This window comes from Canis lupus, chromosome 11 (assembly GCF_011100685.1).
Source record: "Canis lupus familiaris isolate Mischka breed German Shepherd chromosome 11, alternate assembly UU_Cfam_GSD_1.0, whole genome shotgun sequence".
Lineage (NCBI taxonomy): Eukaryota > Metazoa > Chordata > Mammalia > Carnivora > Canidae > Canis > Canis lupus.
The window spans coordinates 23201113-23214881 of NC_049232.1; the positions used below are offsets into that span (position 1 = coordinate 23201113).

General features: G+C 47.5%; 1 long non-coding RNA gene across 3 annotated transcripts in view; it reads left to right on the forward strand.

The window, feature by feature from the left end:
- Window positions 1–13769, forward strand: part of LOC119876800 — a 300097-nt gene that overhangs the window by 107306 nt on the left and 179022 nt on the right. Inside the window, exon 1 of one of the 3 annotated variants that reach the window (XR_005366696.1) lies at window positions 10472–10677. The exons of the other annotated variants lie outside the window; for them this stretch is intronic. This is a non-coding gene — a long non-coding RNA (uncharacterized LOC119876800). Of the gene's footprint in view, window positions 1–10471; window positions 10678–13769 lie in introns of those variants that run through there. 3 annotated transcript variants of the gene reach the window in all.

The following is a 13769-nucleotide window of genomic DNA, read 5'->3' on the forward strand; positions in this document are numbered from 1 at the left end:
TCCCAGTCTTTGCCAGCCTTGCCAGAGCACGGCAGCGCCCGGGTTCTCACTGTGTAAACACCCACAGTGAGGTCACCATTCATGTAGCATCCTGTGATCACTTTTTTTTCTGATAGACTTTTTGTTTTCCCTGGAATTAGGACGTAGCAACCAACTTGCTTTTCATTGGCGCAGTTTTCTATTGCTATTTATCCTCCAGTACTCTGACTAAACCAGAAATATTTCCTGAATGTGTTCAAAGGCATCAGGTAGTATTCTGTTTCTTTCTCCCCCAGTCTGGATGGTTGATCCCTGGGCACTGCCACTACACTGAGTCCCCGCTTCACCATTGCCCTGCTGGATCACCTCCTTCCTGAGTTCCACGCCTCACTCTTTCTATGTTGAATCTCACCTTCCAGGAGCGTACCTTCCTGAGAAAGGGCATATGGGATGCAAAAATTTTGACATACACCACAGATGAAAATATCTCTGTTAGACTTTCATACTTTATTGATATTTGGGCTGAATATTGAAGTCTAGGTTGAAATTGATTTCCCTTGCAAATTTGGAGAACGTGCTTTTCCCTTAGAAACTTGTCCATTACCTGACAGGTCAGATGCCATTCTGTGTCCCAGTCCTCAGAATGTGACTGTTTCCGCACACTCCTTGCTTCTGCCCACCTTCTCTTCACTGCCCAGAAGATTTGAGGATCGTCCCTTTGTCCCTGGAGTACCAAAATGTCACATTTCCATTGCTTAATATGAATTTTTAAAAAATGCATTGTTTCTGGCACTTGGTGGGTACTTATATTCAACTCTAGGGATTTGCCTTACATTATGAATCTGATAAAAATTTCCACCTTCCATTCATTTTTTCCTTTCTGGAATTGCTTTTTTTTTTTTTTTTGGCTGAGCCTCCTGAATGGATCCTCTAACCTTTTCTCCTAATGTCCATCTTTTTTGTTGCTTTTCTTTCTGGTGTAGCAGTCCTCAGACCTTTTGGCCTCAGGTCCCTTTCTAGCCTCAGGATCTATTCACACCCTTAAAGATCACTGAGAATTTCAAGGAGCCTTTGTTGATGTAGATGATACCTGTTGCAATTCACCATATTAGAAATTAAAAACAGAGATTTAAAGAATAACTCATGAAAAATAACAAACCCACTCCATGTGAACATATAGAGCATAATTTACGAAAGTATATATATTTTCAAAGCAAAAATTTAGTGAAAAATGTGACAGTGTTTTATATTTTTGCTACTCTTTGTAATGCATGGATTCATAGGGATGGCTATATTCTCACCTTTTTCTGCACATGATCTGTTTTGATGCGCTGTTTTGATTGAAGTCTATGAAGAGAATCTAGTTTGCTTCAGATGTGTAGTTGGAAAAAGGAAGAGTATTTTTACTGCCCTTTTATACAGTCATGGGTTCTCTGCTTTGATGTTATACCAGAACTCTACAATGGTAAATTCTTAATGATTAGTTTCAGTGTGGAATCTGAAACTTGATCAGTGAACTTTTTGTTCTTGGTTAGATTAAAAGCCATTGGTCTGTCTTATGCTTTGAGTGGATTTTACCTCTGCCTGATTTTGTAACATCACTGTTTGATCTTTGGCAAATATTGGTTCACTGCGTTATACAAATCTGTTCAATATTGATATGTTTCTTTATATTATATCAAACATTTAGATGGGTAAATACCACTACCATTCTGAATAGAAAAGTATGTTCTCAGGCTGAGGACAGTGGGTAAATTACCTAAAATTCTAATTTTGCTTGAGAGGTCAAATTTTGTTAGGAAGGAATGTTACTGGTTGTTTTCCTTGCACTGCGAGGCTGAAATTCTTCATTTTTGAGAAACAATTTCTCGACATTTATTTTTACCTGTGGGGACATCATGCTGAAGAATATAGTGACTCCTGGTACACTTTGCTGCCACGGCCTTGCCTTTTGTTATGGCATTAAGACCTGTGCCCACGGTTGCCGTAGCACCATCAGCACAAATGTCAACGCTGTGGAGGAGGCAAGTAATGGCTTAGTGTTATTGTAAAAACAATTCTGGCTTCATGGACCTTCTGAAAAGGGTCTCCGGAGCCCTTAGATGTCTGCGGACCATACTTTTGGAACTGCTATTCCAGACTATGTTTGCAACTTTATCCTACAAACTTCTATTGAAGTTTTCAACTCTTACTTTCCAGTTTTTTATTTCTTAGGGCTCTTTTCTGTTCTTTGTTTCTCTTTGGACTTTTCCTTTTTTTTTAAAGATATTATTTATTTATTCATGAAGACACACACACAGGGGGAGAGAGAGAGAGACAGACACAGGCAGAGGGAGAAGCAGGCTCCATGCAGAGAGCCTGACGTGGGACTTGATCCCGAGACTACAGGATCATGCCCTGGGCTGAAGGCAGCACTAAACTGCTGAGCCACCTGGGCTGCCCCCCCCCCTTTTTTTTTAGATTTTACTTATTCATCAGAGACATATAGAGAGAGGCAGAGACACAGGCAGAGGGAGAAGCAGGCTCCATGCAGGGAGCCTGATGTGGGACTCGATCCCAGGACCCTGGGATCATGACCTGAGATGAAGGCAGATGCTCAACCATTGAGCCACCCAGGTAGGTGCCCCTTCTTTGCACTTTTCAATTCCTATTTTATACATTCTTTGTGTTGTCTTACTCACTGAAGGTATTATAGTTTTGCCTGGACTTTTCCTTCTCTGTATTGTGTCTTTTCCCTGGATTATTTTTGTTTCCTCTTGGTTATATTCCTGTTTTTGTTTCTGTTTTTTGTATGTTGGAGGCTCTTATCAATGTCTGGTGCTTCTTGGTTTATACTTACAGGAGGGCACTGACGTCCTGGTTGGAAGTTCTCTGGATATGGGTGGGACTTGTTGACAAATGGGCTTCCCTGTAGTGTGATTGGATAAGAGCCACCTGGGGACTCTCAAATAATGGTATCTTGAGGAGTGTTTTCAGGGGCTGGGTAGTTTCAGGGAGGAATGTTCCAGCATGGCACCTGTAACTCTCGGAGCCACAAGGTGGAAAGGGATGGGGGGGATTTTGCTGTTGAATATATCAATTTTCATAGAATGGCACCCCACCACTTCTGAGTTTTGCTTTGTTGTCCTTGAGTCCAGAGGAGAGACCTACTGTCTCCTGCAAGTTTGGGAGAGAAATAATAATGGATGATGAGGATTGATGAAAACATCCAGGGGTGGAGGTCTCACCCACTCCTTCTGAAGACTCTCTTCATGAAGGTCTGTTTTCCATCCCAGCTGTACCTCTGCTTTCAGAGGCACCATTGCCTCTAATTCGCTTGAACTTCTGAGCTTCTGGAACACAGCAGCTTGCTTCTTGAAGGCTGGCCCAGTGCAGGGTTAGCAGACTGCAAAATGCTGGAGCCTAAGTCTGCGTCTCTCATCCATTTACTTGCTGGCTTGCAAAACAGTGTTGACATCTCTCATCTACTATTGTTTTCTTTGCCTCTCTCTTGGTCATTTTGGACTTATGAAGGAAATAATTCTAATTTATGCAAATAAAAAATTCTTTACTTTGTGTTTGGGGACACTATAAGTTGACCCCCAGTGATCCTTTCCTCCTTGTACTTGTGCCCTTTTATAATTCCCTCCTGTCTTGAGTGTGATCAGAACCTGTGACATCCTTCCAACTAATGGAATGTGGCAGAGGTGATATCGCTTCCACGATGCCTTACATGAGCTTGTGAACGTCAGCTTTGCTAGAAGCTCTCTTCCTGGCTGGTTTGGATGAAGATATGAGGGAGGCCCACATGGCAAGAAACTGAGGGCAGTCTCCAGTCAACTAGCTAGGAACTGAGAATGGCTTCTGGCTGAATGCCAGCAAGAAACCCCCATTTCGGCAGGCTGCAAGTAACTGAATTATGCCAACAACCACATAGATGGGAAGAGCTCAATTTTTCCCGTTAGAGCTTTGAAATGAAGTTGTAATTCCAACAAACACCTTTTTTGCAGCTTTGGAATGTTGTCATGTGCCAGTAGATAACTAATTTAGGCAGTATTCGAGCTGCTATGTTCATCTGGAAGTCTAGCTCTTGTGCTTTGGCCTCATGAGCTAATCACCACGTGTAGCTGAATATTTGGCCCCTGGGGCAGTAGCTTCAGGTCAGGAGTCCATTTACCTTTGCTACTGGGGGTTACAGAATTCAGAACACTGGACTGAATTCTTATAGGTTCTGGAGGGAGTCCCTATGAAGAGCCATTCTTCTTGCTTTGTGGGTTGCTGAGGTCTGGACATCTTTGCACCCAGCCCTTGGACTTTGCATCCCCAATTGTCATGCTTGGCAGGAGTCTGCAGCCAGCTATCATCTATTGGGTCATTTGGGGGATGCTTTGCAAAATTTACCTTGAAACACTGGAATTTAAACTTTATTTTTTAAAAATATTTTATTTATTCATAGAGAGGCAGAGACACAGGCAGAGGGAGAAGCAGGCATCATATAGAGAGAGAGCCTGATGTGGGACTCGATCCAGGGTCTCCAGGATCATGCCCTGGGCTACAGGCGGCGCTAAACCTCTGCACCACTGGGGCGGCCCTGGAATTTAAACTTTAAATGTAGATAGTAATTCCAGAAGGAAAGAAGGGTTTTTTATTAATTAATGTTGTTGACTGGGACTGAGGGAAGCAATATGTATCTGTGACAGGTACCATTAGCCAGGAGCCTGGAATTGGCTGCTCCTCTGTTTTGTCCTTACTACTTGGGGCACCTTGAATAGGTGACTTAACTTTTTTGCCCTCAGTTTCTTTGCTATTAATTCTTTAAAAAATTTTTTTTTTGCTATTAATTCTTTCAATCATTTATCCAATATTTAATGGGGATGTGTTGTGTGCCGGGCCCTGTGCTAGGTGCCGGGGCTATGCAAGGAACTGTGCCGGAGATGAACATGATGCAGTTCTTACTCTCAGAGCTTGATTTGAAGTGGGATAGAGGGGCACAGGATCAGGCGAGTCCAGGGCAGCAGAACTTGCACATGGGTCATGTGAGTGCCTTCAGACATGTTTGTTTGGTTCATCCTGTGTTGTAAATTACTGGAATTAGTTGCTGATATTTAAAAGTTGGCATATTTGACTGAAACTTTGAAATTCTGACTTGTATGGAGAAATAGGGAAATTTGGCCAAGTCCCCAGGAACTCCCCTCTTTAAATGGGCAAAGACTTATCTATATATTTATTTATTGTAAATAATTCGGAGCCTTTTATTATATTCACAGAATTATGCACCCATTACCACAATCAGTTTTAAAACATTTCCATTACCTCTGAGGAAAACCCCACATCCCTTAGCCATCCATCCCCCTGCCAGCCCTAGGCAGCCTCTGATCGCTGCTGTCTACAGCTTTGCCTCTCTCCATGAAGTCACACATTATGCACTCTTTTGTAACTGAACTCTCTCTCCTAGCATGATGCTTTCCAGATTCATCCACGTTGCAGCTTGTGTCAGAAGGTGGTTCCTTTCTTACGGCTGAATGATTTTCCAGTGTAAGAATACCCCACGTATAAGTACTCATATCTTTATAAAAGAGAGAACAACAGGTAGTCTTGCGGGTGGGGACTGCGTTTTCAGGAAAAGGAGAATGTGTGCAGGTAGGACCTGTCTTTTGTTGAGGTGTACCCTGGGGGCTTCCCTTTCTGCATCCCTGCCCCTCAGGATGCAGTGCTGCCTGGGGCCATGGCATCCAGAGGACAAAGGGCATGCTCTGTGTCTAGGTTATAGGTGTCCCCTCTGCTTCTTAGGGTTGTTGTAAAGAGCAGAGGGGCCTGGCCAACATGAATGGAAGCTTCTGTGTCCTATATGACAGGCCAGACACTTGACCGGTGAATCCCTGTGCATCACTATCTATGTCCTGCGCACAGTTCCTTGCATACAGGAATTTTGTTTGAGCATGACCAGAATCTTGGTTTTGCAATGGATTGGGGAGCACTGGCCTTTACACATGCTCTGGGGGAGCAGTGGGCTTAGGCAGTCCTGGCTGTGGCCGTGGGCACAAGCTGGAAGACCTTGCGATTCTAGCTGTTGGAAGTCACCAGAGTGATAGAGGAACTGCTGTCTTGTTCAGGGAATCCCCACTTGCTCAGTCTCTGAGAAGCCTTTGCCTCGAAATGGATATTGGATCCAGGTGGCCAACGGTTGGTCTTCCTTGCTCAAACCTCCTGGCCAAAAGATAGTTCTCTTCAAGATCTGCAGTCTTTCCCCTCCTCTTCTGCTGCTATGGCTGTCACCTTCTTATAACTCCAGGGGCCTCATCGTCCTGTGGGGGCCATGGGGATCTGGCTCTTTGTGGAGGGTCCTGTCAAGGGAACCTTTTAGGAATGGCATCCTGGTGGGCTTGAACTGAGTGCCCCCACCCTAGATTGCCTGAGGCAGTTCTGGGGAGGGCTGGGGAGTCTGGCTACTTATCTCACACCATTAGGCTTATGGCAGTGCTGCTAGCAGACAAAGGCTCGAAGGGGATTAGGGGTAATTACCGGGCCAGCTCTTTATTCTCAAGGTTTAATGGGCCCAGCCACTGTAATTGTACCTGCTAGTGTCAGGCTGTTCCCTCCCATCCAAAGGCCAGGCCCTGGGCTGGGGTATGGGTATCAGAAGCCAGGGCCTACTGCTTTCCCACCTGCCCCCTTATTGCTGAGTGGCAACTGGAATGTCCAGCGGCCTTTGGTGAGTTCATTGTGGTATGGCAACCTGGTGAAGATGGGTAGCTGAATTCATCATGGAGAAAATGGGGAGCCCATTGTGTGCTAACGACCTTTTGATGGGGGACAAAAGGTCTGCCCTACCTTGTCAAGGCCTGAGCTGCTCTGGGAATCTGTCTTTGTTGTGGCTTATGGGTCTGTCCATAAGGGCAGTGGAGTATCCTTCTCAGTTTTGTAAGGTGGGAGCCATCTTAGGGATGAAGCGGGGTTGTCGCTTTGGCCCAGGATGGTTTTGCAATGGATTGGGGACCACAGGCCTTTACACTGTGCATGCTCTGGGGGAGCAGTGGGGTCAGGCAGTCCTGGCTATGGCCGTGGGCACAAGCCAGAGTACTTTGTGACTCTAGCTGTTGGAAGTCACCAGAGTGACGGAGGGACTGCTGTCTTGTTCAGGGAATCCCCACTTGGTCACTCTCTGAGGAGCCTCTGCCTTGAAAAAACTCCAGAAGAGTTCAGCAGAGGGCATTTGAAAATTCAGACTAGGCATCCTTTTAATCCTTTTGGGGAGCCTGTAAGGTGATATGTTGGTGATGTTTTTATTTCTTAGAATTATTTTTCCAGCCATTCACATGAACTCAGAGTGCCATATCGGTTTTCCACCTTAAGTAAGAGGATTAAAAACGTTGCATAATGTAGGACCTGAGTTAAGTGCTCCGGCCCCCTCGTCTTGTCACATCGTGTAATTGGGAGTAATTGCTGGTGTGGGGTTAGAGAAAGGCGCCCATCGGGGGAGGGGGGGCTTTGTTGAACCCTTGTAACAGGACAGCAGATTAAGCTGGGGGAGTGGGCTCCTTCATGCGGACAGGAGGGGTGTGTCTTGAGCATCTTTGCCTGAGCATCATCAGAGGGGGAAGGTGGGGTTGCTCTGAGGGTGCTGCAGATGTCGGTGAGCATGGGGGCAAGGCTGACTCTGGGGGTAGCAAGGAGTGGTGTCACAGGCATCTTGGGTTCTTTTACTCCCTGGCTGCTTCTGCTTCACTCTGGATATGGGAGGCTGGCCCTCTGAGCTGCCTCCTATGCCAGCTTTGCTCCTATGAGATTGAGGTGATCTTGGTCAGGAGATGGGAGCAGTAGATAGGGTGACAGGGCTCCCCATCCATGTGGCATTGGTCTTCCAATGCAGCATTCCTCTATTTCAAATCAAACGGTGCTCTGGATCTTGTGCAACACAGCTGCCTTGCCACAGTGCACGGATGCCCTGCAGGTCAGAGTGTTACTCCTTGTGGGGGGCCTGAGGTGGAGGGTGGGAGACCCTCAGCCCTCCAGGAAGTGACTGAGTCACGTGGATGTGGAAGTGTTTTTGTGAACAGTGTGTTGGGGCCATTGAACTGGCTGTGCCCGCCTTTGCCCTGTGCAGTCACCATCTAGCCCTAGATATTACTGGCTTTCTCCAGGTTTTGATGCCTGGGGTGTGTGGTTTGATGTGGGAAAGTGAGGAGGAACTCAGCTCTGCATCAAGAGTTCCTAAGCTGAATGGTTTGTGAAGGCTTCAGGAGGTGTGGGGGGAGCAGGAAAGGGGAGAGAGATGAAACAGTTGGGAGCAGGGATTTTGTCTGCGCTGCTCCAGGATTCTCTGTGTTCCCAGCAGTGGGCTGAGAAGGGAGAAGGTGGTCTTGACCTCTCCCAAGGCCTTTAGAAGTCCTGCCTTGTCCTGCATGGTCACCGTGGGAGAGAGGAGGGAGTCAGCCTCCACTGTAGCCATGACCCTCTGTCCATCCACACTCATTTACAGTCAAGGGTCCTCCTGGGGAGTTGTTGGTGAGGATAGACAGGAAGGAGAGGCTGAGGATGTCACCTGTCTGTTACACTTTGAAGCAGATCTCAAGTGCCTGGCCAAGGCCCACCTGGGCCAAGCCCTGTGTGGCTCCCTCTGTGAGTTAGCTTCTACAGGAGGCTATCTTTAGCCTAGCACATATGCTTGCCCAGCAGATGTTGTGCATGTAGACTTGGGCTCCTCCTAAAGGACTCAGAGATGGGTGATACTCCCCCTTGCTCTTGAGGAGTTTGCTCATGGGGTGGAGAGGACAGATGTACTGGCGTGCTCTCCTTAGGCTGAGTGGACTGAGGGTGTTGTGCAGCCCCTGTAACAGTTCCCTTACAGATGGGCCACCTGCAACATAGGGCACAGCCAGGTTGCCACAGGCCACACAGCCACTGACACAAAGTCTAGACCCGATCCCAGGTCATAGCTACCAGGTAGATGTCCCAGTGTGTCCAGTGTGATGGTGTGGCTGACTAGGGGCCAAAGACCACTCATGGATCATCCCATCTGGGTATATTGCTAAGGACAAACTGAGAGAGAGAGAGAGAGAGAGAGAGAGAGAGAGAGAGAGAGAGTGTGTGTGTGTGTGTGTGTGTGTGTGTGTATTTCCCAAGCCATCTGCCAATACCATTTACATTCTGCACCCATGATCATATTTTTTCCAGGCCCAAGAGGATTAGGGAAGAAAGAAGGGAACCTTGATTTCCAAGGCTCCAAGTTAGATGGATTCTGGTCCTCCAACTTCTTCCAATCCTTTGGACTGTCTCTCTCTAGTGGAAAGTTGGCAGTAAGAAAGCTGCTTTGGTTAAGATGGAGGAGGGAGTTGGAGGCTTATCCCTCTTCTCTTTCTGCCTCCTTTGGTAGCTCCCAAGGTACCACCATACAGGTCTAGGGCTCATTGTCAAATGGTTTGTAAACCACTTTCCTAGGCCAGGTCCTTTCTGTGTGAAGGTGTGGAGATGGAAATTAGGGGCTATAAGATCAGGCTGCCTGGATTCAGTTCCTGGATTTGCTACTTGCTAGCTATTGTGACCTTTGGGCATGTTTCTTAATCTAAGTCCGCTTTCCTCATTGGTAATGTGGGCTTAAGTATACCTAAGTCATAGATTGTGGTGAGATTAAATCAGTTAATCTGTGTAGTGTTTAAAACCATGACTAGCGCATGTGCTCAAAATGTTGGTTATTAAAAGGGAACTCCTGAGCTTCATGAAGTCTCTGGCATCTGAAGAAATTCACTCTAGTAATGAGAACTGAAGTCATGAGAAGTGTTGGGAAAGAGATTTTAGGGTGGAGAGAGGGCCTTCCTTCTCTCTTAGGGTCACCTCCAGGTCATACCAGGACTAGTCTCGTGGGTAGTGACCTTGTTTGTAGGTGAGTCATGGTGGAGACCTGCCTCTTCCCCCCAGCTCTTTGCTTGCATTGAGGTTGAGCAGGATTAATTGGGGTATTGAGGTGTCTTTCTCCTGCCTCTGCCTGGAGCAGGAGGGATGACTAGCTCACAGTTCTGGGGAGAGCAGGAGTGGGCCTACACTGTTAACCTATCCTAGCCTGGAAACCTGTTTAGAGCAGCTAGGCCCTGGCAGGACTTGAGGACAGATTTGAGGACCTTTCCTAAGGAGAGGACCCTGGCCCGTGGCTTCCCCACCCTTCCTCTGCAGGAGGAAGCTGAACAATTTATGATAAAAGGCATCACTTTTGGTATTAGAGCAAGGGGCCCTCCTTTTACTGGCTCTCGGAGATACTCTTTTTATCCCCATTCTACAGATGGGCCAGTTGAGGCCCTGAGAGTTGAAGCTGCACACATGGCTGATTTAGGATCAGAGTCTGTGGTCTCCAGACCATGCTCAGAGGTGTTGGCAAGTATTCCTTAGGTTGGCCTCACAGGGAGTCATGGCTGTGATGGAAGGCAGGGCCGGAGCCCTGGAGGTGGGCACAGCCTGAGAGACTTTTGAGAATTACACCCTCAGGACTTCCATTTGTTTCATTTCCAGGGGAAAGGCTTCTACGTATCCCCAGTGCACTGGGAGAGCCTCTATCCCATGCTTGCTGCTTAGTGGGCACTCAAGAGCAGCTCTGGAGCAAGTGAACGTCGCTTGAAGGTATTTCTGAAACATGACGGACCTGCTCAGTGTACACAGGATCGGAATCATGACTTGTGCCGTACAACCGGTAGAGCTGCCACAGTATAAAAATGGCCAAATTTTTATCAGGTAGAAAATAGATAAGTATTGCCAGTGCTACATCCAAATATTATACACCAGTCCTAAAAGATCTCACCCTTGTACATGATCATCTTTTTTTATTTTTTTAAAGATTTAATTTATTTATTTGACACAGGGTGCACAAGCAGGGGGAGTGGCAGATGGCGGGGGAGAAGCAGACTCCTACTGAGCAGAGAGCCTGCTACAGGGCTTGATTCTAGGACCCCGGGATCATGACCTGAGCTGAAGGTAGATGTTTAACCAACTGAGCCACCTGGGTGCACTGTCATCCTTAATTTCTCTATCCCAGGAAAGAAATCCTCACCTGGAAAACAAGCCTTCCAGAATGTTCTTCACTACAACTGTATAGCAGAACACAGCTGCTTTTTTTTTTTCTTCTATGGGCATTGTTGGTGTCAGCCTGCTGTTCAAGGTTTGATGGGGTTGTGGGGATGTGCCCTCTGAAGTACTTTCCAGATCAAAGTGTCTGTGGCCCCAGCTCTATCCTTTCTATACATTTTTCAATATGCTCTTCTGTGGTCTGTGGGAGCTTTCAGGGTACCAGCTCCTTATAGTACAAAAGAAAGCCACCGAAGTTTCTTTGGATCCTCATCCCCAGGCCCTTCATTGACTTGTTTTATGTGTATAGATCCAGGTCATGGGCCAAAGCTGCATGCTTTGTAGAGTTTACAGGTTTTCCCTAACAACAGTTTTGTTTAACTGGTGGAGCTTATCAGAGGGCGGAAATTATGGGCTTATTTCATCTCAGAGGGAAACTGAGGTACTGGGCACTTGGATGACTTTGAGAATTACAGTGTCAGGACTTAAAGAGCAGCACATACTTGTCAGACACTACTGTGTGCCAGGCACTGGCTGGATGATGGAAATCTGGGGCGTGAGCTGCCTTGTCTGTGACCCCATGAGTACTGCCTCCAGCTGGCAGCGTTTTCTCAGGGCAGATCCCCACAGTGTGCCAGTTCCCATCCTGTGACAGGCCATAGAGTAGGGTTCACGGAGCCAGCCCCCAAGGTCATGAGGATAGGGGGTACTGATTACCACACCCTGTGCCAGTATTCATGGTGTCAACTCATCCAAAGCAGATGTGGGTTTTATCTTATGGAAATTTCAAAATTGAACAAGATTTCAAAATATTTATCTTACAGATGTTTCAAAATTTAGAAGACCCAAAACCCTCTACTGTCAAGCTCTCCTGGCCTTGGCTAGGCAAGACACTACTTTGGTTCTTCATCCTCTCCTCAGCGTCTTGCTACAGCTCTGTGGGATTGGGCTCCAGGGATGAAATCTTGCCTGATCTTGGGAAGGAATCACTGGCTCTGCAGAATAGCATGTCATGAGAAAGAGCCCAGGGCATATTGGTGTAGCATCCTTTGGTGGTGGCTGGGATACTGGTTTTGGAGCCGAGCGTTGGGCACTGGTCCCTACTTGGCTAACTGCTCTTAGAGAAGTCCCTCTCACTGCAGGCTGCAGTATCCCTACTTGAACAACCGTGATGTTGGTGGCTTATACCAGGATGCTGCCCCCAGCCTGTGGTTCAAGGCTGAATGTCCTCATTCTGTACTGTGCTTGTTCTTAATTTGTGGTTCACTAAGCCATTACTCTTTCTAGATTCCTCCCAGCTAAGCTGGAGCAAACCCAGCTTCACCACGAAGCCTGCCTGCCTTGTCCATTCCAGGATATAGTACTTTCCCTTCCTTTAGGTTCCCATTGACCCATTCACTGGGAATATGCGCTACCTTGTTCTACAATCTGTGTGTGTGTGTGTGTGTGTGTGTGTGTGTGTGTGTGTGTGCGCGCGCGCGCGCGTGCTTTCCCTATCTAGACAGAGAGCTCACTAGGAATAAATCCCAACTGTTTCACTCTAGATCTTTCCCATTTCCTTGGCCAGGGTTTTTGGACATTTTTGGAGACCACAAAATGACCAACAGTTTAGCAGAATCTCTGGGCCTATGGAGTGAAATATCCTTTGGATCAGATATTTTCTTTGAGTTCTAACAGGTTTCCTTGAGACCCAGCATGAAGGGAATGTCAGGAATCTTTATTGTGCTCTGGCAATTGGACAGTCTTCCTGCCACACACACCCCCCCACCATGGACTGTCCTGGTGTAGCTGTCCTCTGTCCTGAGGACCCCTGGCACTAGTGAAGGAAGGGATAGGGATGGAGGCTATTGGGAACCCACTGCATAGATTGACATCATGCCTATTATTCCCAGTCTTTCCTGGGAAGACGATCAGGGTGGGTCCAGAGGTGGTGGGGGAACAGCTCAGCCAATGTGATTTTAGCCTGCCAGTAGGGGCCATGTACATGCAGATTATGGAGATGTGGCCCCTTTCTTTCTGTGCTGGAAATGAGCCTCAGAAAGCCACTGCCAGCCTCTTCTGTCAGGAGGGCAGGAGGAAGCATGCAGTGTAGATTCTGTGAAGTCTGCAGGTTTCACTCAGTTGGGATTTGTCATCTGGCAAATGGTCAAGTATCTGCCATACCTGCCCATGTCAGCTACAGCCTCCATGGCCAATCTGCATGATGAAGTATCTAGTCAAGTTTTGGCAATTCCGAAGGTGTGGCAATCTTGGTTCTTACAAGGGGCCAGTGGGGAGCATTGCGACAGAGGCCCATGTGCTGGGCCTGCAGGATGTCCTAGGAGGGAGGTGGAGGGTGGAGGGCACCCTTGACAGTTGACATCTATGTCAACAGCACCCAGTGACACACCGGGGGAGGACGAGCCTGCGCTTGGCAGACCAACAATGGGCTGATTGATTAAATGAACTTTCCCCTCAAAGGCGCCACCATTGCCAGGGGTGCCTGGGCTGACAGGGGTCTGTGTGCTGTCCCCTGGGGACTCCCTTGGCATGCTCAGAGCAGGGAACAGGGGTGGGCCTTGGTCGCTGATGGGGTCACGACTTATCCATGATCCTCTGGGAGCCTGTGGTGGGGTGAGAGGTGGGCTGGTGGCTCCATGGCATGCGAGAACAAAGGGCTGGAAGGCTGGGGGTGATGAATGCTGTATGGGTGAGAGTGGCTGGGCCCTGGGTGGGTTATGTATCCACTGCAGCTCCCATCTGGCCTGAGGTGAGGTGCTCTA